This window comes from Pteropus medius, unplaced genomic scaffold, assembly GCF_902729225.1.
Source record: "Pteropus medius unplaced genomic scaffold, Ma_sr-lr_union100, whole genome shotgun sequence".
NCBI lineage: Eukaryota > Metazoa > Chordata > Mammalia > Chiroptera > Pteropodidae > Pteropus > Pteropus medius.
The window spans coordinates 679,160-707,127 of record NW_024349796.1 but is presented as its reverse complement, the minus strand read 5'-3'; the positions used below and the strand labels follow the sequence as shown (position 1 = coordinate 707,127).

The 27,968-nt window shown below is 34.8% G+C and overlaps 1 protein-coding gene across 2 annotated transcripts in view; it reads left to right on the top strand.

Moving 5' to 3' along the window:
* RGS7 (regulator of G protein signaling 7) overlaps positions 1-27,968 on the top strand; it is a 500,747-nt gene that overhangs the window by 393,417 nt on the left and 79,362 nt on the right. The window lies entirely within an intron of this gene.

Below are 27,968 nucleotides of genomic sequence, written 5' to 3'. Positions count from 1 at the left end.
AATCTATGAATGGCCTTTTTTTTGAAAAATCACCAAAACTGGTTGCAGCTTTTTCCATGGTATGGTATCCACTGACTATTGGTGAGACTATTAAAGAAAAATAGATTTTCTTCTGAATAGATTAAAGAGCTATAAACAAGCTTTAAAGAAGGATGTTGTTATTTTTCCATAGCACATTGATCTACTAGAAAGAGTAACAGAAAGGCTCAAAGAGCCAGAATTCTAGCTCACCTCTCCCACTAGCTATATAATTTGTGGTAAGTCCATTTACTTTCTGAGGCTTAATTTTTCTCAGTAGTATATGAGACATTCTGTGGTTCTATATGTGGAAGGTTGTATTAAACATAGAGCGGTCAATTATAACCAATAGAAAAGTACTACAGAAAATTTAATTGTAATGAATCAAGTTCAGTGAACTTAGGATGAACTTGATTCATCAATCATAATTTCAGTTAAGCTCTTCAAGGAAATAGGTCTCTAATAAGTATTCATCTTCTTACATCTTCCTGGAGGCTACAGTGTTCAAAGATAAGATTGCGTGGTTTTAAAATCTAATTTCTACAAATATTTTTGAGACCGTTTATTTTTTTTATTAAATTTATTGGGGCGACATTGGTTAATAAAATTATATTGGTTTCAAGTGTGCAGTTCAATAATACATCATATGTATAATGCATTGTGTGTTCACCACCCAAAGTTAAATTTCCTTCTATCACCATATATTTGCCCCCTCTACCTTTATCTACCTCCCCACTCCCCTTTTATCCTCCGGTAACCACTAAACTGTTGTCTGTACCAGGAGTTTCTGTTTGTTCATCTTGTTTAATGTTGCTTTCAGTTTTCTATCCCACAGAAGAGTGAAATCAAACGGTTCTCAACTTTTTCTGTCTGATTTGTGATATATTTTTTTTTACCTCAAAACAAAAACTATTTTAACCCAAGGCTATTAAAATTGAGTCAGGAATGGACTTTCCCAGGTGTATTTGCACCAAGAGTGATGTAGCAGAAAGGGCTTGTAATGAGGTCTGGAAGCCAAGACACGAGAGAACGGTGGTAAAAAGTAGAGGCAGTAACAGTGGTAGATAACTAAAACAGAAGCCAGGAAAAGAATGTTTACTGGTATCTCTAGGCATATACATTGCACAACAAGGTTCCTATAAGTGAGTATACATTGACCAATGCCTTTAGTCTGGCTTCTTTTGAGGCCTGAATATTCAATGTCCAATTAGAATTTAAACCACAAATAATTGACCATGTCCAAGACCGCTCTATGTTTAATACAACCTTCCACATATAGAGCTGACCCTGTACCTATATGACTCACCTCACTCACCTCACCCAAATCCTAGTCCTGTTAGAGGATGTCTTTATTTAATATTTTTATATTTTGTTCATTTTTTGCATTAACATTAATTTTTTCAATATTGCATTAAAATATCAGTTTTCCAGGTGACTGAGTTTGGGGGCACTCCCTTAACTTTTCTCACCTAGGCAAGTGCCTCACTCATCTCATCCTAGTGGTCATGCAACTGAAACCAACTCGTGACAGTTGCGAGAAGACAGATGTGTTCTCAATATAAAGAACTTTGAACAATGAAAATTATCCAGAACTTTGCATTATCTCCTTGGATGATGATTTGATCCTCAGAAAATATTCAGTCAAAGCTGGTCTTGACTCCAGGGTTTTAGGTTTATGGAGAAAGACTATACCTAGTAACCCCAAAGGAACTAGAAAACTCTAAATGCCACTTGTCAAAACCATGCTAAAATAATATTAAAAAGGATATACAGAATTAATACATTTTTCATAGGGCTAATAAGAGAGCAGCAAAAAGTAAGTATTCTAGTTGGCCAATCCCAGCAACCAAAAATAATTCAGGCAGCTTTGAGATAAATAATAATTTATCTTTCAAAGACAGATTTTAAGTTGGTCAGTAAACATTGGTAGAAAGATTGCTATAGCCAAAGTTCTGTGTTTTGGGGAGGGATAATGAGGAATTTATGATTATTCAGATCAAATACACAATGAACAAATTTGAAAGAACTTTGAAATAAATGCATAAACAAAGTCAAATTAATATCATATATAGTTTCAGAACTGTCTTACATTGAATAGCTGATAAAATAACAGTGTCTTAAATGTTTGTATATTAATACATAGTAATTCTAGAATATATAATACTGAATTATATATGCTGGAAAAAATGTAAAAACTTCACTTTTCTAAAACTAGAGCACTTATTTATTGACCTAAAATATTGCAATATGTTTAATAAACACACCCATTAACTAAAATTGGGGTGTTCCATCTTTACTCTCTTTGGCACTTGAATTTTTTTATTATGGTGACATTGGCTAACAAAATCCAATAAGTTTCAAGTGTACAATTCAACAGTAAGTCATGTATATACTACATTGTGTGTTCACCGTCCACAGTTAGATTTCTTTCTTTCACAACGTATTTGACCCATTTTACCCCATTTATCTTCCCTCTCCCCTCACCCTCTGGTAACAACTAGTCTACTGTCCATGTCCATGAGTCTCTGTTTGTCATGTTTGTTTGTTGCTTTTAGATTTACATCCCCCATATAAGTGATATCATGTGGTTTTCAACTTTTTCTGTCTGGCTTATTTTGCTTAGCATGATAACCTCAGGATTCATCTATGTTGTCGCAAATGGCAGTATTTCATCTCTTATAGCTTATATTCCATTGTATATATGTACTACCACTGTTGAAAATACTATCCTTTCTCCATGAAATTGCCTTTACTCCTTTGTCAAATATTAGTTCATTATATTAATGTGGGTCTATTTCTAAGCTTTCTATTCTTTTCTATTGATGAATTTTTCTGTTCTGTCACCAATACCACACTGTTGATTACTATTTTAGTTTTATAGTGAGTCTTGAAATTGGGTGGTGTCAATCCACCAATTTTGTACTTTTCCTTCAGTATAGGTCTTTTTTGTTTTCCTTAAAGAACCATATAATCGGTTTGTCATTATCGACAAAATAATATGCTGAGATTTTGACTAGGATTGCAATAAATCTATAGATCAAGTCGGGAAGAACTGACATTTTGACAATATTGAGTCTGCCTATCCATGAACGTGGATGAACTCTTCATTTACTTAGGTATTCTTTTATATTTTTATTAGTTTTGTACACCCTTAAGATAGATCTATAATTATTTTGTTCAATTTATATGTAAGGTTTTTTAGCATAGTATTTACATTTGTGTAATAATGTAAATGGTATTTTATTTTTAATTTCAAATTCAAATTGTTCATTGCTGGTGTCTAGGAAGCAAATTTGTGTATTGCAAACTTGTTATAATCACTTATTCTAAGAGTGTTTTGGTTGTATCTTCATATTTTCTACATAGGCAAACATATCATCTGTGAACAAAGAGAAGTTTCTTTCTTTCTAAACTGTATACTTCCCCCCCCCTTGTCTTATTGCACTGTTAGGACTTCTAGTAAGATGTTAAATAGGAGTGATGAAAAGGAAGAATCTTGCTTTGTTTCTGACCATAATAGGAAATCATCTAGTTTCCAACGATTTAGTATGATGTCTGGTGTAGCTTTTTCGTAGATGTTCTTTATCAAAGTGAGAAAGTTTCCCTCTATTCCTAGTTCGTGGTAAGAGTGTTAATTTTTATTTATAAATGAGTGCTCAATATTGTCAAATGCATTCTCTGTATTTGTTGTTATGATTGTTTTTCTTCCTTAGTCTGTTGATGTGATGGGTTATATTAACTGACTTTCAAACAGTCAGCTAGCCTTGCATACCAAGAATAAATCTCATTTGGCTATGGTGTATAATTCTTTTTAAGCATTGTTGTTTTTGATATGCTAATATTTTATTGGATAGTTTGGAATTTATGTTCACAGGCAGAAGTCTCCAACCTCCGGGCTGTGGCCCGTTAAGAACTAGGCTGCACAGCAGGAAGGAAGCAGTGGGCAAGAGCGTGATGCTTCATCTATATTTTCAGCCACTCTCCAGGGCTAGCATCACCACCTCAGCTCCACCTCAGATCATCAAGCATTAGATTCTCATATGAGCACTGGTCCCTCGTGCTAAAAAGGTTGGGGATTGCTCTTCATGAGGATATTGAGATGTAGTTTTCCATTCTTTTTGTAATTGTGATATATTTGACATATAATATTATATTAGTTTCAGATGTACAACATAATAATTTAATATTTAAATATATTGCAGAATGATCACCAAAATTAGTCTGGTTAACATTTGTCACCTTACATTTTTTTTCTTGTGATGATAACTTTTCAGATGTACTTTTAACAACTTTTAAATATGCACTACAGTATTTTTAACTTTGGTATACATTACATGCCCATACTTATTGATTTTATAACTGGAAATTCGTACCTTTTGAGCCCCTTTACCAATTTCTTCCACCTATCCCCAACCTCTACCTCTGGCAATCACTGCTCTATTTTCTGTGTCAATGAGCTTGGTTTTTGGAGTTTTTATTTTGTTGTGTTTTAGATTTCACATATAAGTGAGATCATATGGTATTTATCTGTCTCTGTCTGACTTATTTCACTTAGCATAATACCCTCAAGTTCCATCAATGTTGCTGCAAATTTATAGACAATAAACTATCTTTGGATCCCTAGAATAAATCTCACTTGATCATGGTGTATGATCCTTTTAATACACTCTTCAATTCAGTTTTCTAATAGTTAGTTGAGGATTTTTGCATCTACGATCATCAGGATATTGGCCTGTAATTTTCTTTTCTTGTGGTAACTTTGTCTTGTTTTTGGTATCAAGGTAAATCTGTCCTTGTAAAATGAATTTAGAAGTGTTTCTGCCTCTATGATTTCTTAGAAGAGTTAAAGATTGATATTAATTCTCCTTTGAATGTTTGGTAGAATACATCAGTGAAGCCTCTGGTCCTGGACTTTTGTTTGTCGGCAGGTTTTTTTGTTTGTTTGTTTGTTCGTTTTTATTTTTTAGCAATTTGTTCAGATTTTCTCTACCTTCATGATTTGTTCTTGGTAGGTTGTATGTTTCTAGGAGTTTATTCATTTCTTTCAGGTTGTCTAATTTGTTGGTGTATAATTGTTCATAATAGTCCCTTATAATCTTTAGAATCACTCGTAACATTTTTTTCTTTCATTTCTGATTTTATTTGTCTGAGTCTTCCCTTTGTTTCTTGGTGAGTCTAGCTAAAGGTTGGTCCATTTTGTTTATCTTTTCAAAGAATCAGCTCTTGGCTTCATTGATCTTTCATATTGTCTTTTTAGTCTCTATTTCATTTATTTCTGCTCTGATCTTTGTTAGTTCCTTCATTCTACTAACTTTGGGCTTCATTTTTCCTTCTTTTTCTACTTCTTTGATGTGTAAAGTTTGGTTATTTGAAATTATTCTTGTTTCTTGAGATAGGCATTTATTGCTATGAACTTTCCTCTAAGAATTTCTTTGCTGCATCCCATAAATTTTGGTATGTATATTTTCTATTTTCATTTTTCTCAAGGTAGTCTTTGATTTATCCTTTGATTTTTTTCTTTGATTCATTGATTGTTCAGTAGTATATTGTTTAATCTCCACATATTTGTAAATGTTTTGGTTTGATTTTTAGTTTCAGACCATTGTGGTCAGAATAGATGCTTTATATGATTTTAGTATTCTTAAATTTATTAAGACTTGTTTTGTAGCATATAATAGGATTCATCCTGGAGAGTGTTCTATGTGCACTTGAGAAGAATGCATATTCTATAGGCCAATGTTTTCTTATTTTCTGTCTAGGTAAGCTATCCATTGATGAAAGTTGGATCTTAAAGTACTCTACTATTATTGGATTGTTGTCTATTTCTCCTTTTAGTTCTGTATTAGGTTAAGTACTTATATCTATTTCATTAAGAGCTTTTTTTTTTTTCCTCTGAGGTTTTATCTTGTTCTTTTGTTTAGAACATATTTCTCATTTCTCTATTTCCCTTGATGCTCTGTATAGGTTTCTATGCATTAGGTATAACAATCACCTTTTATAGTCTTGAAGTAGTGGCTTCATGTAGGAGGTAAACTTTGTCATTCAATCCTGCCCTAACTCTTGGTTGTCTCTCAAATCTTTGTGATTGTCCAAGCAGTTTATTTTACTTTTAATACCTCCCAATAGTTGAGGGTGGACCAAGACCTGGCAGTGTCCTAAAGGGGAGGATTTCAGTCAGCACTTATATTCAGGCTGATTAGAAGCCAAAACCTCAGGCAGCACCTTTTAAACTATGCAAATATATTCAGTACTGTGTGACTACAAGTGTAAGCCCCACTGGCCACCAGAGCCAAGTGATCTGGAGATGTCTCCTGGGAAGCAGTCATAAAAACCAGGGCTCCAGATGAGTGTATAAACTCTTTTCTGGGACATATCAGCAAGCTGTTGCAAGGCAGAAGGATAGTGTAAAGATGGTGTCCATTAGCTTATGTTCCCTGTGAGCAGCTCTGTAGGCCCCTAGATTTGTGTCAAACATAAACCTGCCCCTTAGAATGAAGCTTGAAGACATACAAATAGACCTCTTTTACCAAAAGACTGAGGGTCTGTTTTGGTCTGTTGTCTATGCAATGCCCTATGGGTGGCAGACTGCCAAAAACTCTCTCTGATTGTTGCAGTCCTATGGGACCCAGAAACACAAGCGTCCTGGCCACCAGAGCCAGGCAGTCAAGAAGCATCCCCTGGGCTGTAGCTGCAAAAACCAGAGTACCAGATGTAGAAAGCAGGGCAGCACACACGTGTAAGAGCTCCCCTCTGGGGAGGCCGATGCTCTGAATCACGACAGGAGAGTGCAAAGATAGCACCCACCCTCTGTGGTCTATGGAAAGGATTACAGCCTGCCCTTAGTTGTGTTTAATTAGAAGCTTGTCCCTCAGGCTGCACCCAGGATGGTTAGATAATAGGCTTTTTTTCACAGAGAGAATGTCCTCCTGGTTCTGTTGTCTCTTCCTGCACCCTGGGGGTGGTAGTTGTTTAATAACTCTTTTCTTTTGGTCACAATCTTGCAGGATCTGTGAGCATAAGCCACCAGAGCCAGGTCACATAGAAGTGTCCCCTGGCAGCAGCTGCAATAATTAAGTGCCAAACAAGAGTATAAGCTTTTTTCTGGGTGACCCTGGTGAGCTGGAGCTAGGCAGAAGGAGAGCACAAAAATTGTATCCTCTGGTCTCTGTTCCCGAGAACAGTTTCTTAGGCCACTAGATGTGAATTAAACCAGCAGCTTGCCTCTCAGGCCAAATCTCCTGGAACAGCAAAGAGGCCTCTTTCACAGTTTTAGTCTGCTGTCTTTGTAGTACCCTGGGGATGTTAGCCTACCAAGAACCGTGTCTCTCCAATTATTACAGAGCCTCAAGGCCCAAGAATACAACCTCCCCTGTCCTACAGAGCCAAGCAATCAAGAGGCGTTTCTTTGGTTAGATGCAAAAATTAGGGCACTAGACATGTGTAAAAACTGCCTTTCAGGAGATTCTGGCACTCTGGAACATGAGGGGGAGCATAAAGATAGCACCCATAAGAAAAAAAAAAAAAGCGAGGAGAGCATGAAGATGCACTCACCAGTCTCTGTTGCCAGAAAGTGTTCCGGCAGGCTCTTAGACATGTATGTCAGTTAAATTAGATGCCTGCCTCTCAGGCCAACACTTTAATATGTGCAAATAAGCCTCTTTCACTTAAAGTCTGAGAGATAACAGCTGCCTCTAAGCTGGGCTCTGGGGCAGGTGAGTCTGAGTTCACAACTCCTTAAGAACTATTTCTCAGATTGTTGCCATCTTGTGGGTCTCATTGATGCCAGCGCCATTGGTTTTCAAAGCTAAATGTTTTGAGGGTTTATCTCTCAGGTGCAGGTTTTAAAAGTTGGGGTGCCTGCTGTTGGAGTCAAACTTTCATTCCTTAGGGAGAAGTTCTAGGTTTTGAGTTTTCTTTCAATTGTGTGTCACTGTGCTGGAGCTGGGGTTTATGGCAAAGTCATGATTCAAGCTCTCCTACCCACCTCGATGTGATTTTCTTCTTATTTGCCTAATTTGTAGTTGTTGTTCAGCCAACCTTTGGGTTATGTCCAGAGGAAATTGTATCATATGTAAACGTAGACTCTGTGTGCTCACGGGAAATGGTGAGTTCAGGATCTTCCTACATTGCTGTCTTGACCCAGAACTGCACCTGCCATAGTTTTCCATTCTTGTAACCTCTTTTTTATGGTTTTGATATTAAGATAATACTGGAATCGTAGAATAAGTTAGAAAGTATTCCTTCTGCTTCTATTTTCTAGAGATTGTGGAGGATTTATATCATGTCTTTTTTAAGTGCTTGGTAGAATTTACTAGTGAAACCATCTTAGCCTGATACTTTCTGTTGTAGTAATTTATTAATTATCGATTCAACTTTTTTGATAGATAAACTTATTTAGATTATCTTTTTCTTCTTGTGTGAGTTTTGGTAGATTGTGTCTTTCAATAAATTGGTCTATTTTATCTAGGTTGTCAAATCTATGGGCTAGATAGTCCTTTATTATGGCTTTAAAGTTAATGGGATCAGTAGTGATAGTTCTTTCATTTCTTCTCTTGTTTTCTTAGTTATCTTGGCTAGAGGTTTATCAATATTGATCTCTTCAAAGAGCCAGCTTTTGGTTTCATTGAATTTTATTGGTTTCCTGTTTTCAATTTCAGTGATTTCTGCTCTAATTTTTCAGTATATCTTTTATTCTGCTTACTTTGGATTTAATTTGCTCTTCGTTTTATTTTTCACATCGTAAGCTTAGTTTATTGATTTTACTTTCTTCTTTCTATGCTATAAATTTCCCTCTAAGCACAGCTTTCACTGAATCACAGATTTTTTAAATTGAAGTAAAATTTATATAACATAACATTTTAATTCCAGGTGTACACAGAATGATTAAATATTTGTATATATTACAAAATGATCACCATAATAAGTCAACTTCTGTCATCACGCATAGTTACAAAATTTTTTTCTTGTGATGACAACTTTTAATATCTGCTCTCTTAGGAACTGTACCATCTTTCTTATGTTAAGTGTGTGTATAGTACATCTTTTCTTTTCCCATTATTTTACCTTAAGCCAGTTGTGTACTTATATTAAAATATATCTCTTATAAAGAGCATATAATTGGGACTTGCTTCTTAACCAGTCTCACAATCTCTGCTTTGTAATGAGAATGCATAGTCAATTTATATTCAATCAAATTATTGATAGAACTGGGTTTAATTCCACATTTTTATTTGTTTTCTTTTTTATTTTGTTTATTTTTTATTAAAGTTATTGGGGTAACATTGGTTAATAAAATTATATGGGTTTCATGTGTACAATTCTATAATACATCTTCTGCTTATTGCATTGTGTGTTCACCATCCAAAGACAACTCTCCTCTGTCATCATATACTTGACCTTCTTTACTCTTTTCTACCTCCCTTTCTCCCCGCTTTCCTTCTGGTAACCACTAAACTGTTTTCTGTCTATGAGTTTTTGTTTGTTTGTTTGTCTGGTTCATTTGTTGCTTTCATGTTTATACCTCACATATGAGTGAAATCAATACTGTGCCAACAGTCGTAAGTGGATGTTGATTTGCAAATCACGTTATTCTTACTTGAAATATCGTCTTTGGTTTCCTTGGAAACTTTAAACTGATTTTAAAGTGTGCATTCTGTTTCAAGATTTATAATCGTAGTGACATAGATCATTTTAGCACCCATAGTCTGTAATTTTTTTGCCCTCTGAACTGCAAAAGTTTTAACTACTGGTAATCTTTAACAGTAGGCACACTGCAATGTTTTAGTATCATTTATGACATTTGTATATTTAGCAATGTGTGAAACATTTCAAATAATATGCAATATGAACTAAAATTGAAAAGAATCTGAATTGTATTTTATTCAATGTTTTTTAAAAAAATATGTTCTAAATCTAATACCAGACATTATTCAGATTTATTGGCTAATAATCAATACCTATGTCAGGCAATACACATAAAATTTCCAGACCATCTTTGCCCAACTCTAAGAGAAAGAACAATTTCATTACCCAACTTAAAAGAGGGAAAGTATTTTTTTAAGCAGATTTATAAAATTTAGATTTCTATTGCTTAATCTCTCTGAGCAATTTGAAAGTGACAGAGATTTTGAGACAGAGATAGGAAGAGAGAGAATAAATGTCATCCTTTTGTAAAACTATAGGTGACAAGCATACTTCAATAAAAATACTCAAGTTGTGACCCTAAATAACTAGACTTGCTCCAAAATTATAGAAGAAAATAACTTTATAGTCATTTCTCACATATGGATATATGTCTGTGTATTAAAGAATATTTATTAGACATGGACTACACAAAAAAATGCAGCAAAGCATGCTTTAAGGAATGTCAAACTTGTACCAACAACAGGCCTGATGTTTTCTGTAAGAAGGTTATAATTGTTAACAAAACTTCAATGGATTTTATTTTCTTTTCTATCCTGACTCCCTGCTCCCCAAAAGAGGGAATGACCTATATTTATTTACTTATTTTTATTTATTAAATTTATTAGAGCAACATTGGTAAATAAAATCATGTAGGTTTCAAGTGTAAAATTCAATAATACTTCATATGTGTATTGCATTGTGCGTTCACTACCCAAAGTTAAACTACCTTTCATCACCATATATTTAACCCCCTTTACTCTTATATACATTTCTCCTCCCCACTTCCATCTGGTAACCACTAAACTGTTGTCCATGTCCATGAGTCTCTATTATGTTCATTTGTTGCTTTTAATTTTATACCCACATATGAGTGAAATTATATGGTTCTCAACTTTTTCTGTCTAATTTATTTTGCTTAGCATGATAATCTCAAAATTCATTCACGCTGTAGCAAATGGCAGTATTTCATCTTCTCTTAAGACTGAGTAATATTCCATTGTATGTATGTACCACATCTTCTTTATCCAATCATCTATCGAAGGGCACTTTGGTAGTTTCCATGTCTTGGCCACCATGAATAACGCTTCAATGAACATTAGGGTACATATATCTTTATGAATAAATGTTTTCAAATTTGGGGAGTAAATACTCAGAAGAGGGATTGCTGGGTCATAATTCTATTCTTAATTTTTTGAGAGACTTCTATACTGTTTTCCACAGCAGCTGTACTAATTTATATTCCTACCAGAAATGTTCCTTTTTCCCTACAACTTCTCTAACACTTGTTATTACTTGTCTTGTTGATAATAGCCATTCTTACCAGTGAGATTTGGTATCTCATCGTGGCTTTGATTTGCATTTCTCTAATAGGTAATGAAGTTGGGCATCTTTTCATATGTTTTTTGACCATTCAGTATGTCTTCTTAGGAGAAGTGTCCGTTCAGGTCCTCTGACCATTTTTTAATTAGATTGTTTATGTTTCTATTGTTGAGTTGCATGAGTTATTTCTATATTTTGGAAACTAGGCCCTTACTGGAGACGTTCACAAATATCTTCTCCCATTCAAGTGGTTGCCTCTTTCTTTTGCTGATGGTTTCTTTTGATGTGCAGAAGCTTTTTAGTTTGATATAGTCCTATTCATTTATTTTCACTTTTACTTCCCTTGCCTTTGAGGTATAATTGAACCACCTATGTTTATATCTTGGATATTAGACCAAGAAAGAAAGCATGAGATGCAAAAAGCAGTCGTGAGAAAAGAAATTGATAAATGCCCAAATAAACATTGATTATTTTTTAAATGATAATTTTAGAGTTTAAATCAAAGAGGAATTAAAATGGCAAACAATAACATATCAGTTCTGAAAAATGTCCATATCTCATATGTTTGGTAATTTAAGATATCACTTCAAATGAATATGCTCAGAGAAGAAGTCATAATAGAAACTACAAAACAGAATTGTGTTACATTTTCCCCTGGAGGTATTTGCAGACTTTTTGAGGTATTTAGGGAACTGTAGATTTAAAAGACTAAATTTCCTCAACTTTTTTTTAATGTAGTCTGTCTAAACACCATGAAGGTTTACTTATTAAGAAAAAGCTTTCATATTAAGAAAAAAATTGCAATAAGTTTCCACCATTTGAAAATCATTATTTAGAAAATTTTGAAATATGTTTTTGTTTTCATTAACAATAGATTAATAATAGTTGTGAAGATAACTGAAATCAGAAGGAATTTTTCTAGGAGCCTCATGATCTTAAGAAATTTTAAAATTTCAGTTAATTTATAAATATACTGTTATGGAAGACTAATGGGTGATCCTCAGGATAAATTCTGTGGGAACAATGTAATTGACACAGGAGCTCAAGAAGAAGAAACAGTAATGTAAATTTCTCCCACAGAGGAGCTTGTTCACATATTTTCTTTGATATCTAGAGCCTACCAGATACATTTAAAAGAGATTTAATAATTTTATTTTAAAATGTGTATATTTCTAATACTCTAGAGTTGCACGATTTGTTGATATTTAAATTTATGTTGAAAAATTTGAGAGTCCAATTATAAATATGCTTTAAAAATTTTTTTTCTAAGGTGAGTATTTGAGTGAAAATATTTAAAAACCAATCTTCTCTAGAGGACATCTTTGAAGCAAGATTGGACAGAATACATTTCAGATAGAAGAATATTAAGACTTATTCCAAAATAATTTTCAAAGAAGCATGGTTAAATATATATTTTCAAGTACAATAGGAGAAATATGTACAATTTTAACATAAGTTAAATAAATAAAAGAAGAGACAGAAACTGACTCCTACCAAGCTCCTATATATAAAAATCTATCTACTGCTTTACCTAGAAGCTAAATTTTTTTTTTTTGTTTGAAGGATTTATTTACATGTAACTATTTATTGTAATGGATTATGCCCAGAGTGCAAAGGATAAGAGAATCAAAGAAAACCTCACATAGAAAGTTCATGGCTAGATTAACAGCAAGGATATCACCAGCTCAGGAAAGCCTTCCTTGAAATATGTTTTTGTTTTCACACCCAAATTAGAAGATGGTCTTGCTGTCTGGGTCAGTCAGCTGTCTTTTTCACTGGATTAAGAGCCGCTTGAAAGTTTGAGGGCTAAATTTTATTTAATTTTACATTACCTGTGCCTACGGCAATGTATAGAACTTCAGTAGGGGTTCAATAAAGACTAATTGAGTGAATGAATGACTAAATGAAGAGTTTTGATTCTTAGAATTTATTATGTGGTCCAATGGCATAATGCTTGGTTCTAAATACACCAACTATCTATTCTCTAATTGGAAGTAAGAAAACAATGTAGAGTTGAGAACAGCAACATCTGAGATGACCACCTTTGAATTTCCATGAGGAGCTTTATGCCTATTCTTATGAGGCTCTTGGCTTTGGAAAATAATATTGATCACTTATTTCCATAGCTTGAAATTACTTTCAAGTAGGCATATAAATATAGCTCTTGTCCTAAAACCTCTAGAGAGATTTAAGGTACATAATTATAAGATGTCATAAATCTATCAAAATTTGTGAGATGATGAAAGCAATTTAGAATTCTTGGTTTTAATTTTATATATTAAATAGATATATAATTGCTATAAGTCTCAAAATGGAGTGGAAACCAAGTATATGACAAAAACACAAGATATGCAAAGGGAACCATTTATATAGAATTATATGATACATTATACAAGCTTTGATTTAATTAACTTATATGAACACTAAATAAGGAAGCAGCGTGAGGAATTTTTACCACAAAAAAAACACCACCCAGGCAAAATCTTGTTAGATGATGATATGGTCCTCTCATTCCCTCAAGGTATTCTAGGACTTCTTGTCATAAAGCTTCTAGTTGAGCCTTTGTATGCCTACCTCTGAGACCTTTAGTCAAACTCTTTTCCATTCTGAGTCTTATTATTATTATTTTTTAACAAAAAAATAATAAATGTTTTTTTAACATGCCATACTGTCAAGCTCAAAGGACATAATATATATAAATGACTTGTACACTAAATTAACATAGAAAGTAATGGTGGTTATTCACTTATCTATGAAATGTATAGCAAAATATTAAAAATAATTATCATTTACCTATGTATTTGTCTCTTCTCAGTTTAACATAAGTAACTAGAAGGCTAAGAACATTTATTGGATTATTTATTTCTGTATCTTAGTGCCTAGAATGTTACTTGGCACATTGGATGAATCAATGAACAAATGAATACATTTAACTTAATATAACATCACATCCTACATTTGAAAAAAATGCATGTATTTTAATCTCTTTCTTAATATATTTTGGCTAACTATAGATAGCTTAAGGAACTGTAAGTATTACCAAGAGATTCTGGATGTAAATTGTCATTGTTCAGAACATAAACGTTTATTGTTATAAAAAATGAAATTATTGTTAAGATATTAAGCCAAATATAAATTTATTTCTAAAAGCATATGTTCTTTTGTATCTGCAGTAACACTTAGTATTATAATCAGTCTTGACTAAAGAGTTGATAAGCAGGTCTACTGCAGATACTTTTAATTTTACATTTGCATAATACATTATAAATTTCCAAAAGGCTCTTACATTGATTGTTTCCTTCAATTTTCACAACCATCCTGTGAAGTCAGAAAAAAATACATTAAAGTTCTCATTTCTCAGGAATCTGGCTCAGAGAGGACAGATGACTTTACCCAACTGGAAACAGGCATCAGTTTACTGACTTTTGAAAATGATTCCTCATGTTCATTTGTGGAATCTCTGACATTTACTCATTTGTATTTTGGCGGTGGGGGGGGGAATTTTTGGAAATTTTTGGTTCACCTATTTCTTTATAATCTTAACTAGAATAGTTCTAAGCCCATTTATGGACCTAAAATGCTGCTCTGGTCACAAATCACTCTCCCTAATATCTTTTAAGAAATCAAGAAGTCATGCTTGGAAATTCTGGGGAAGTTCCAAATGAAAGGAATCTATGAGAGGTTCCAACAGAAAGGAAAAGATTACAATAAATAGGTAAAATTAAGGGGAAAAATTAAAAATTCAACTTGTTAGAAGTTAACAAAATAAGTCCTTAAATGTTTTTGCAAAGTTCTGTCTCAAACTAATCCTTTTTTTTTTTTTGCATGAACAAGACTATTCTAATATTCTCTCCTTGTACCATCTTGAATATCCTGAAGACTTCTTATTTCAGGAGGAAGATGAATGAAACTGATCTCAGAGTTACTTTCTCTGTTAGAGTATACCCTTGGTTCACATTGTTCTGAATATTTCTCCAAATGAGAATGGTTCTTCCCAGATGACTGGATTCATATTTCAACTCAGCTACATAATAACTTCATAGTTGAAAAGTTATGTAAACTCTCCGTGCCTCAATATCCTCGTCTGTAAAATAGATAATGGTATATCCACCTCGAAGCCTTGTTTTGAGGGTTAACTGGCTAATTTATAAAGCATTAAAAAATGTCCAGTACATAGGAAGTGCCAGATAAATATTAACTTATTATCATTATTTTATTATTATGTTTATTGATCTTATAATTATCTTCAAGCAATTATTAATATTATCATTATTTTCTAAAAAGAAGAGAAAAGACCCCTGTCATCATAGTTCTGCCAACCCATCTATATCCTTTTATTCAGCCTGCTTTATGCAGGGAGGGCTGAGGAGTTGGGTTCAGAAGGAGCAGGAGATTAAGACTTTGCAGACCTGTTTTTGTTTTGTCAAATAGGAAGAGCAAAGAAATAAAATAGAATCTTTGAGAGGGAATTAAATATAGGTTCACCAAGTTGCTTTTAAAATCAGCTTTTTCTACTCTATTGACTGCTTCTCTGAGCCACCATGAACCTCCAGTGCATGTTAGGAGAGGTCATCATGAAACAGACCCAGGGCAATTTTCATATTTGCCATTGTCTCCGGGTGTTCTGTGCTCACATTTCAAAATCATCACATGAGTCATCTCTATTTAGGTAAATAACAGAAACCAGGTGAGTTATTTTGGAGCAAAACAGAATGTATTTCAACCATCATTAAGATAGCATCTATGTTGTGCTGTTTTCTATTGTATTATTATTTATTATTATTATTATTATTATTAAAAATTATGCTATCCACTCTCACCTTTTATAATCCATTTGCCTCATCTAAGATTAGGTAATTTTTTTAAGTGTAAGTCATTTCATATCACACCTCTCACAACCCTCAATACTTCTATTTCACCAGGAACCACACCTCAGCCCATTGCCAGAGCTCCCAACACTCCTGGGACCAGCCCTTCCACACTCCCACCTCACCCACCAACCCTACCCCACCCCCGCCCCGGCACTCTAACATCACCCCACTTCAGGCTCTGGCCAGCCTGCTGGTCTCCAGATCCTGGCCTTTTCCTTAATCATCTCTTGCTCATTTTCTGACATCAGACGTTTCTAGAGCTGGTTCCTTCCCCCAATTTAGGTCTCAACTCAGAATTATCTCAGCAAAGAGGCTTTTGCTGATCTTACCATCTAAAGTTAGCTCTGCCCCTTCCCACACCTTCTCTTGCCTCTCCCCACCTCCCCTTAGCTCTCTATCACAGCCTAGCACTTAACTGTGTGGGATTCAGTGTCAAATGCCTGACTTTGAATTTTGCCTCAACCAAAAATTACTTAATCTCATCCTACCTACATTGTCTCATCTGTAAAATAGGAAAATTAATAGCACCTGCTTGTAGCATGGCCATGCAGCTTAAACAAGATAATGTAAATGGAATATTTAAATAATCCTGGCACATGCAAATCATTCAATAAATGTCAGATGTTGCTATTTCATTATTTATAGTACTATTGTCCATCACACTCTATGCCCGTACGATGCAAGTTAAGAGCAGTGATGGTCCACTGGGTTCATCACTGTGTCCCTAGGGCTTAGAAAAAAGCCTGGTACATGGTAGGTGCTCAGTGGAGATGAAACCCTTCATCTCCATACACATCTGTCTCACTTTTCTTTTCTACATTTTCTCCCCTTAAAAGTGGACATTCTGTTCTCCAGGAACTAAAGATACTTTGGAGCTTTGTGCAATTACTCTACCTAGATCATCTCATCCCCTTAAAATTCTTAAAACCTTTGTAAAACTACCATCATTTACTTTTACTAGCCCAAACTGAAAGAGTAATTGGTATGATCACGGCCTCTTCAGGTAGAGGGTGGGATTATGGCGGCCCAGCTCCAGACTCCTGACCCTCCATCACTGATGCACAGGTGCAATCGGAAGCACTGTCTTCTCCACCTTCCCAAAGCCATCTTTGCTTTGAATTTCTCTAGAATGTAACTTCATGGAGGACCGAACTCTTGTCTGTTTTGTTAACAGCTCTACTCCCATCACCTAGATTATAGCCTGACACATACTAGGCATTTAGTAAATATTTGTTGAATGAATGAATGAATGGATGAATGAATAAAGGAAGGAAGGAAGGAAGGGAGAGAAAGAGAGAGAGAGAAAGAGAGAAAAGAAAGGAAGGAAGGAAGGAAGGAAGGAAGGAAGGAAGGAAGGAAGGAAGGAAGGAAGGAAGGAAGGAAGGAAGGAAGGAAGGAAGGAAGGAAGGAAGAAAAAGAAAGAAAGAAAGAAAGAAAGAAAGAAAGAAAGAAAGAAAGAAAGAAAGAAAGAAAGAAAGAAAGAAAGAAAGAGAAAGAAAGAATTTTCCATCTTTTTCTTCCTCAATAGCCCTGAAAGCTGGGGCAGCTATTAACAGAAAATATTGCTCACTTGTTTAGTTGTATACAGGATTTCAATATTGAGATAAGAGATAAGAATAAAAAGAATGAGTGAAAAACAAATTGAATATAAATATATATAATTTAATGGTACCAAGTTGCCTATTATATAAAAGAACTAGTCATCTGTTTAAAATTAAAATATATTTAAGGTAAATTTTAAAAAACTTTAAAGGCATTGGACAACGTATTCCAAATACAAGACATATGTGTTTAATTTTAATTATTTAAAATTCTTGATTTCCTTAATTCACGGTAGTTCTACAAGGAAGAGATACCTAATAAATGAAACACTAAAACACTCAACCAATGGTCCTCTCTGTAGTATCTCACTTGAAAAACAATTAACATTTTATATAAAATCCATACCCAAAAGGCTTTCGAAGGATATTTCACTTATAAAAGTACTTATTATAATTTTCTTTTAAGTACAAACTTCTCCAGTGAACTTAAAGAACAATATATGCAATAATTCCATAAATTACTGTCCCTTTGTAGTTAACACAGCACCGTCTCCAGTTCATCACCTCCTATAATCCTAATCTAAGTCTTGTGGAGTGGATGCTCCAGATATTTTTATCCTTATTAGAAAGCGAGCAATTGGGGCCTCAGAGAGGTTAATATCACAGTTAATGAAGGCTACCAGAGTCTCAAATCTCAAAACTCACGGACCACTGCCCTTTCCACTACATTCCATGGCCTCTCCTAGGGTGTTTATGAATTCGTCTTACACACTGATGATCAGGAAATCAGAGAATAGGCATATAGTATGAGTCTACTGTACTGAGTAATCTAGCCAGTAATGTGAAATGTCAGACTCATCCTTCTGGTTATATTATTATTTTATATCATTCTGCCTATATCACTCACCTTTTATCTGAGAAAGCAAGACAAGAGAGTAGGGAGACATCAAGTTTGTGTATCCATAAATATCATTCATGATTATTTTAATCCAGATTCAATGAACTCAGATTAGTCATTCATCTGGAAGTTACACAGCCAGCCCTTTGGAATTGTCTAGTATTCGTTTTTGTATTCCTACTGGATGATTTACTGAGGTACCCTTGGAAAAAGTGCTGATTCTCATAACCTATTGCTTTGCTGGACAAATTTAAATAAGTGAAAGAAAAATTAATGATGCAATATTATGTGAAATTTACTAGATAGTTACTATTTTAGAAATGGTGGTTCAGGAATGTCATGATAAAAGCTAAATTTTTCATTATGCTACATTTAAAAATAGATATAGTATTGGTTTAAGTTCTACTAAATTCTATAAGCGAAAGAGGTAATAATATCACATATGAGAAAAACAAAAAGTTAAGAGTTACTATATATAACAAGCTGAATCCCTGAGACATTTGTAATTATCTTTGTTATTATATAAAATGTTCAGTTTAATTGCTACTAGTTATAAAAAATAATCACAGGGATATAAAGTAAAGCATAATGAATATAGTCAACAATATTGTAATAATATTGTATGATGTCAGATGAGTACCAGACTTAGTGGGATGATCACTTTGTAAGGTATATAAATGTCTAACCACTATGTTGTATACCTGAAACTAATATAATACTGTATATATATTGTAATTGAAAAATAAAAATAAATAAAATTATAAAGTTTAAAAACTAAGTTAAATTTGAAAAAAAAAGAAAGAAAAGAAAGCAAAACTAGAATAGAATAAATTATTAGGACAGCGTGGAAATTAGTGGATGGTGCCACACATCATTCATTTGAAAGATGTACTTTTTCTAGAATCAATAGAATTTAGCGAAATAAAAAAGAAGATGGTGATATCAAACTTATAATTTATTTTCTCCAAAATTAAGACTTTACAGAATTGGATGAAAATTTTACTAATCTTGTTAATGATCTCAATATTGATACATGTTGGCGAGAGATATGAGTAAGTCTTGGGAGGGCAGAGAAGGGCGTACTCTATCTTGGATCAAGATTTCTTAGGCTTAAACATAGCATTAAAAGAAATAGTTTTATGCCTTTCTTTGGTTTTGTCCCTGACCTAGATTTCATAAAGCAGCACAGACTCTCTGGAACATTTGGGGAGCAAGCTTAAGAACAGATGGGAGAATAGTTTGATATCAGGCAGCGTGATACCACCAACTTTGTTCTTCTTTCTCAAGATTACTGTGGCTATTCGGGATCTTTCGTGTCAAATCTAAAATAAATAAATAAATAAAAATAAACAAATAAAACAGAAAACAGACTCATAGATACAGAGAATAAATTGATGGTTACCAGATAGGAGGGTTTTGGGGGGCCATATGAAAAAGGTGAAAAAAGATTAAGCAGTACAAATTGCCAGGTATAAAAATAGTCATGGAGATGTAAAGTACAGCATAAGGAATATAGTCAATAATATTGTAATAACTGCATATGGTGCCAGGTGGGTACTAGACTTATCCGGCAGTTACTTCATAAGTTATAAAAATGTCTAACCACTGTGCTGTAAACCTGAAACTATATAATATTAAATGTCAACTGTAATTGAAAAATAAAATTAAAAAAAAAAGAATAGAGGGGAGAAACTGGGAGTAGAGCAAAAGCGTATCCTTGAAGGATTGTTGCTGCACCTGCCCAAAAACTGGAATGGAAAACCCAGGATTATCAGCATCTTTCTCTAACTCAACTTCACTATTGTAGTGCATTATTCCAAAACAAGTGAGCAAATGCCAAAGGAAACCAGAAATAAGAAAGGTACCCACAAGACTAATATCTCTTCTGTTTGAAGGATTTCAGCTGTAATAAAATGGTTTTGGTAAATTTGGGTTTAAAAAAAAATTATGCCAAGACTAAGACAATAACTTTCTCTGAATTCCCTCAAGGATCTAAATAATTGTGATAAAAATAGCTTCCAAATGAAATGTGAATACTATAATTAATTTAAAGAAGCTAAAATAGAGCAAACAATAAATTCTAGTCACTAAATAATTAGGAAGACAGGAGGAAGTGAAAATGTGTTAATTTCATCATCCTCTGTGGAGGAAAGCATTAGGCAGTGTTTAATTTCTGAGATTAAAATTTAAGAAATTTATATTTAAGCATTTGTTTAAATACACGAGAATGGACACTAATGGAATTGTACCAAGTTTTATTACTTCTAAATTACTAAAGTAGGAATTAAAGAATACTCTGTGGAACATAAGGTAGAAAACAAAGGAAATGCAATCATGCAGACAGAGAGAGAGAGAGAGAGAGAGAGAGAGAGAGAGAGAGAGAGAGAGCAAGCAAGAGATGAGAAAAGGAATACCAAACAATAACTGTTACAAAGGTAAATATAAATATTGACATTTGTCTATAAAAACACAAGTAGCTTTAGGTTAGATCATAAATAAAATCTAACAATATGCATCTGCAAGAAAAACAAGGGAAACGAGCTGTCTCTTTCAGTTATAATAAATGGTGAGGCGATATATACCAAGCAAATACAAGTAGAAAATAAAATTAAGGGTTGCAATACAGATCAAGTGAAAAATAATTCAATATAAAAAGTATTAAATGGAGCCAAATTAATGAAGGAGGCAATCCATATAAATCTTTACATTATAATCTATGATATGAAAACTGTTGGAAATAAAAGAAAACAGGTACAGAAACATAATGAAAAGTGTTAGACTATAATACTCCTCTCTCAAGCTAGACTGACAAAAATTCAAGATTGGCATTAAGGTGAGGTTATTCATTCATTGCTGGTAAAGTATAACAGGTAGAAACTTGACAGTGTCTTCTAACATTTAAACTGTGCCAGTCACATAAACCCTTGATACCAATTCCAGGTACACATGCTAATTGAAACCTTCCCTGAATTGTTATTTGTCATAGGGAAGAGAGAGAGAGAGAAACAGAGACATAGAGACAGAGAGAGAAAGAAGGAAGGGAGGAAGGGAGGGAGAGAAAGGAGGAGGAAGGGAAGGAAGGTGGAAAGAAGGAAGGAAGGAAGGAAGGAAGGAAGGAAGGAAGGAAGGAAGGAAGGAAGGAAGGAAGGAAGGAAGGAAGGAAGAAAGACAGGCAGGATTTAATAATAAGTATATGTCTAAATAACATGCTACATTCATAGAATAGACTGCAGTAGTTAAGAGAAACAATCTATACCTATAGTAAACAGCCTAGGTAAATCTCAATAATGTTATGTTGAGTAAAAAAATGTAGGTTGCAGAATATGTACTGTGGAGGATATATGTAAATAGATATAGCTATAGAATATATATAGATAATATTTTGATATTGACATAGATATATTATATATAATATTTAAAACTAAATCAGTGTTTGCTAAAATATATTCAATATCGTTTGTGTCACTTATTAAATTTCTTCCCCAAAGCCTAAGAAGAATATATTTTCTATGTATATATCTAATTTTAATTTTTATATTTAATATATAAATGAGCCTTAAGTTTAATAAGAAAAAGTCAAATCCCCCAACAGAAATGGCTAATTCACAACAAAAGAAATAATCAAATGGTCAATTAATATTCATTGATGTTTTCACTCAACAAATACGTTTTGAGCATCTGCTATGTGCCAAGTACTGTTCTAAGCAGGAGGGTACAGTGGTGAACAAAACAAGCAAAATCTCTGTGCTCTTGAAGCTTACATTCTAGTGGGAATTGTAGAGGGAGATAATAAGTTAATAAGCTAACCACGTAAATGAATACATAAATTGTATGTTAAGAGGTAAGAAGTTGTGTAGAGGAAGAGGATGGGAAGGGTCTAGAAAGGGTCTGGAGGGACAGATTTCTGAAAGAATGGCCATTCAGCTCTGAAGGCAGAGCCAGAGATTTCCTGAAAGAGGTACGGGAGCAAAGGTCTGAAGGGGACGGAGATGCATGGTTCGGACAGAGCCGGAAAGCCGTGGGACCTGAGGTCAAGGGTAATGTGATGAGCAAGCAAGAACTTTGGCTTTTACCTGGAGGCAAGTGAGATGGGAAGCAGTTAAAAAAAAAAAAAATGAAGAGTTTGAACACAGGGACACTAATTTCTCTCTGAACAAAGTAACTGCTTTGTTGAAAATAGACTCTCTAGAGTTGGAGAGGGTATAAGACCCACCAATGTCTAAACTTTGTGGTGTTCAGTTGTAATGCTCATACTCCCAGGTTCGGCAATAATGCTTTTAGGAAATTAGCCCTTTCTAAAAAATTAAGATACATACATACACACATACATACATCTACACATACACACACATATATTTGCAGGAGTATTAGTGTATAATCACAAAATGATGGATATAATTCAAGTGTCCAACAGTAAGGGTTCATTTAAATAAATCATGCATCTCAGCAATAGATTATCATGAAAGAACTTTTAAGAATATTACAGAACAGCACTTATTGATATGAAAGTTACACAAATGCCATGTGATTTCACTTACATGTGGAATCTAAAGAATAAAGTAAACAAACAAAACAGAAATAAACTCGTAGAGAATATTTTGGTAGTTACTAGATGGGAGAGGGGTTGTGGGGGGTAGGTACAAAAGGGGAAAGGATTAAGAAGTACAAATTGGTAGTTACAAAATAGTCATAAGGATGTAAAGTATAGTATAAGGAATATAGTCAATAACATGGTAATAACTGTGTGGAGTCAGGTGGGTACTAGACTTACCGGAGTGATCACTTTGTAAGATATATAAATGTCTAATCACCTTGTTGTACACCTGAAACTAATATAATATTATATGCCAACTGTAATTGAAAAATAAAAAAAGATATTTAAAAAAGAGAAAAGTTAGTCACAGTATATCAAAAGAAAAAGTTTATAAGATAACATATGTAGTATAGTTTGAGCATATTTTAATTAATATGTTCAGATAAATTCTTTTTTTAATTTAGTTTCAAGTATATAGTACATTGGTTAGATATCTATATAGTTCATAAAACGATCCCCCCAATTGCTCCCTCCCTCCCCTGATCCTCCACTAGCCAACGTATTAATGGTAACTGCAGTCTCAATGCCATGCTTCCCATCCCCGTGATCATCCATCAGCTACTAATTTGTACTTCTTTAGCCCTTCATCCCATTCTCCCAGCCCCCCAAACTCCTCTCCCCTCTGTCCGACACCAAATTGTCCACTATATTTGTGAGTCTGTTTTTGATTAGTTTGTTCTTTTTATTCTTTAGATTCTGCATATAAGTGAAATCATATAGTGTTTATCTTTCTCTGTTTGATTTAAATACCGTCTAAGTCCACCAAAGTAATATGTTTTTCCATTCCCTTCCTCTTCATATGTAGGGGTGTAGTTTTCTTATCCTTTTAGCCACTCTATCTTTTGGTTGGAGCACTTAATTCTTTTCCATTTAAGGTACTTATTGATAGGAATGTAGTTGTTACCATTCTTTATTTCTGTTTTTGATACATGCTTTTTCTTCTTAAAGAAGTCCCTCAAACATTTCTGTATTACTGGCTTGGTGGTGATAAATTCCTTTAGCTTATTTTTGTCTGGGAAGCTTTTTATCTGTCCTTCAACTTTGCTGGATGATAGCTTTGCTGGATAAATTATTCTTGGTTTTAGATCCTGGGTCTCCATCCTGTTGAATATTTTTTGCTAAGCCCTTCTGTCCTGCATAGTTTCTTTTGAGAAATCAGCTGACAGTCTTATGGGTTTTCCCTTATATGTAATTATTTGTTTCTCGCTTGCTGCTTTTAATATTCTTCCTTCGTATTTAAACTTTTGGCATTTTAATTATGATGTGTCTTGGTGTGGGCCTTTTTGGATCCCTGATTTTTGGAACTCTCTGAGCTTCCTGGAGTTTTACGTCCATTTCCTTCACCAAGTTAGAGAAGTTTTTCCATCATTTCTTCAAACAGCTGTTCAATATCTCGAGTTTCTTCAGTTATGCCTATCAGACAAATATTTGGAGCCTTAATAATGTCCCATATCCTCCTTAAATTATTGTTATAGTCTTGGCATATTTTTTCTTGCCATTCTGGTTGAGTGTCCTGGTTGGCTTTTCTGTCCTCTAAAAAGGGCATTTTATCCTTTTCTTTATTCACTTTGTTTATTCCATTTAATATACTTCTCATCTCAGATAATGTGTTCTTCATTTCAGACTGGTTTCCTTTTATAATTTCTATTTACATTTTTATCTCTTTGTTGGAGTTGTCTACACTTCCCAAAAGTTCATTGAGCATCTTTATAACTAATGTTTTGAACTCTGCATCTGTTAGATTACTTGACTCCATTATATCTGGAGCTCTGTTCTGTTCTGTCATATGGTTTCTGCTTCTTTGTATTCCCGTTTTGGCTGCCTTTCCATGTTTGTTTCTATGTATTAAGCAAAGCTCCTCAGTCTCCCAGTCTTATTAGTATGGATTTGTGTAGAAGGTGTCCAGTGGCACATTCCTGAAAGCGTTCAGCTGAAGGCCAAACTTAGCCCCAGCCTGTGTCCCTCCAGGACCACCTGTTAAGATTTAGCAAGCAATCCACAGATGTTGTGCTTATAGTTGCCTCAAAAGGCCACACCAGAAACCGAGGTCAGCTGCCTCCAGTGTGAGTCCGGATGCTGGTCAGCAAGAAGCACCTGACTTGCTGAGGCTATATCAGGATGTGGCTCGGGTGGGGCTGAAAGGTGGAGGAGGCGGGGTTTCATGGAGTCCTCTGGGCGGAGAGTCTCAGCTATGGCGGTGCTGTAGCCACACGCTGGGAGGGGAGAGGGCTTAACAGGGAACAGTGGATACTGCTGACACTTCTGTACATACTGAGTTCGCCTTGGCCCTCACTCCGATAACATCTCCTTGTAAGTCCCTGGGGCCCCCTGTGCACAGCCAAATCGGCACTGATGCTCAGAGCGAGTAGGCCCGTCACCACGAAAATCCGCTCATGGACACGGCCCCTTTAAGAGGCGTCTGCCACTGCCGCAGCCTCCGTCTCACTCAGTCGCTCAGGACCGGGCAGCCCCATGTCCTCCCCCCGTCCTACCTTCTGCCGTTTCAGGGTGATTTCCTGGACTTCTCCCTAGTTGTATGGCTTGTTCATCTAGATCCCAGGTGATTTTTACTTGCTACTGCTCCTTGTTTCCGTCACAACTTTGATTTGGTCACCAGAGGGATGAACAGAGACTCTATTATCTACGCCATTTTTTTTCTCTGATTCTTGATAAAGATACAGATATTCATGTATATGTTAGTGGATGTATATAGAAAGGAAAAATTCAGATTGTTCACCAAAATAATGAAGTGAGATTACAATAGAGAGAAGTGATTTTTTTTACTTTAATATTTATATTTTCTACATTGAACTTTTACAATGGAAGATTGAGGGTTTTAAAAATTAAATTTCAATTCTGAGGTAAAAAATTTGTACACATCATTTTGAATGGCAATATAATATCTCTGAATGAATATGCATGGTTTTCTTGCCCATTCCTCATTGTGTTCCCATATTCCATATCGTGGATCCTTAAATCTCTCTGTCTTTTGTGTTATCTCGTTGGGTTATATTCCCAGAAGAGCAATCACTGGAACAATGGCCATGAATGTTTTAAGGTTTATTTCTCATTGTCAAAACCCTTTCTAAGAAGTTTTCCCTTTTTACATGCCCACTGGCTGTGCTATTTTATTCTACAATTGACAGAATAGGTTATTCTCACTCTGTAACATCATTGCTGTTTTAATGAGTGGAAAGAGATATTTGTAACAAGATGTTAAAATGGAAATCCAGCCAAAGTGTTAAGTGGATCAAGACCAGATATGAAAGTGCTGTGCTAGATTGACATACAAATTACCATGGTAGTTGCTATCAGCTCACGTTGAGGGCTATGACAGGTAAGAAGTCAGCTTGAAGACTGATTCTGTAGCTGTCGGTATGTTGGAAGTCATCACCCAACCAGCCCAGAGTGGGAGGGATGGGTGGTGGAAAAGTGCCCCTCACATCAAGCCCAGTGACAGAGACGTCAAGGGGCTTCTTGACAGGAGTCACCTACTCCTGGAGCCATGATGGACTATGAACTTTCAGGCCTTGCAATGGAATTATAACAGGCAAGAGATAGGTTGTCTAGCCATGTATGGAGGAGCTGGAAGGAATGTGGCTGTGTTTTGTGGCCTTGGTTCAGGGAAACAGTGCATGAATGTTCCTCTTAGTCATGGTCTAAGCCATGGGTGAGAGACAGTCTGGTCCTTGAGGGCAGTCTGGAGGGGTAGACAGCATTGTAGAGAGAGATGACAGGTATAGCCCAAGTGGGGGCACTGCAGATGACAGATCCCCAGCAGTGGAGAAGGAGCGGTTCTCTAAAGCATCACAAAAATACCATGAGAAATATAATAAGCTCTAAACCTCTGCCAAGTACAGAGACGAGCAACACTAGATCATTGCAGTGGTATCAGTCAAGTAAGCACGTCAGCGACCCTCTCCCCTCTCTATCCTTCCAGTAGACACCTTGGTTAGCAGGATGTATTAGTGGGCACAGGAGAACAAGGAGGAGAAAGGAGCCCCTCATGCTTCTTTACCCACAGAAGAAGAGGGAAAGGGAAAGGCCTCAAGACTTTAAACCAACTTTGGTGTTTCAACTATTACTTGGGATGGACATTCCTGTTACGAAATGGGGACTCTGAATTACCTGAGGGTGACAGACAAGACTGTGGCAGCTGCTTAAGTTTTTATTCAGAGACAAGAGAAAATTTTTCCACAAAGTAAACTTTAAAAAATAAAAAAGAGTTGCATTATGACAATATGTGATACATTTGTGTTACTTTGGTTATAAGTTGGGTATTTTTCAAATATTTATTTCACATTTGTATTTGTAGTTTTTATGAATTATAATAATAGCTTGTCCATACTTAGGTATTGATTGGGATCTTAGTGATTTTCTCACTGATTTCTGTGATACAAGTCTGAACAATTTTGTCATGAACTATTCAGTCTGTATAATAGACTACCTTCCAGAGCTTCATGAAATTAAATAGAAAAAAGTAATGCCAGCCTTCACTTTCTACTCAGTTATATATGTGATCCAGAAACTTTGACTTTCCACAATTCTCAGTCGTATTTAAGCCAAATCCCTTGCCTTTACCACACAGCTATTTCAGCCGAAGTAGAACTTTAAGCCTTTTCAAACTTTCTTCCCATTAGCTATGTAGCCATCTAGTAAATTACTTGTTTGTTTGATCCTTGTCTCATTATAGTCTCCCAGAAAACTACTGCAGAGAGATATATTTAAACCTGAAATTGAAATTAAACCTTTGATAATAGAAAACATCTTAACTAGAACTCCAGAAATGGTAGGGGTTTTTTAAAGTTGTTATTTTCAATATT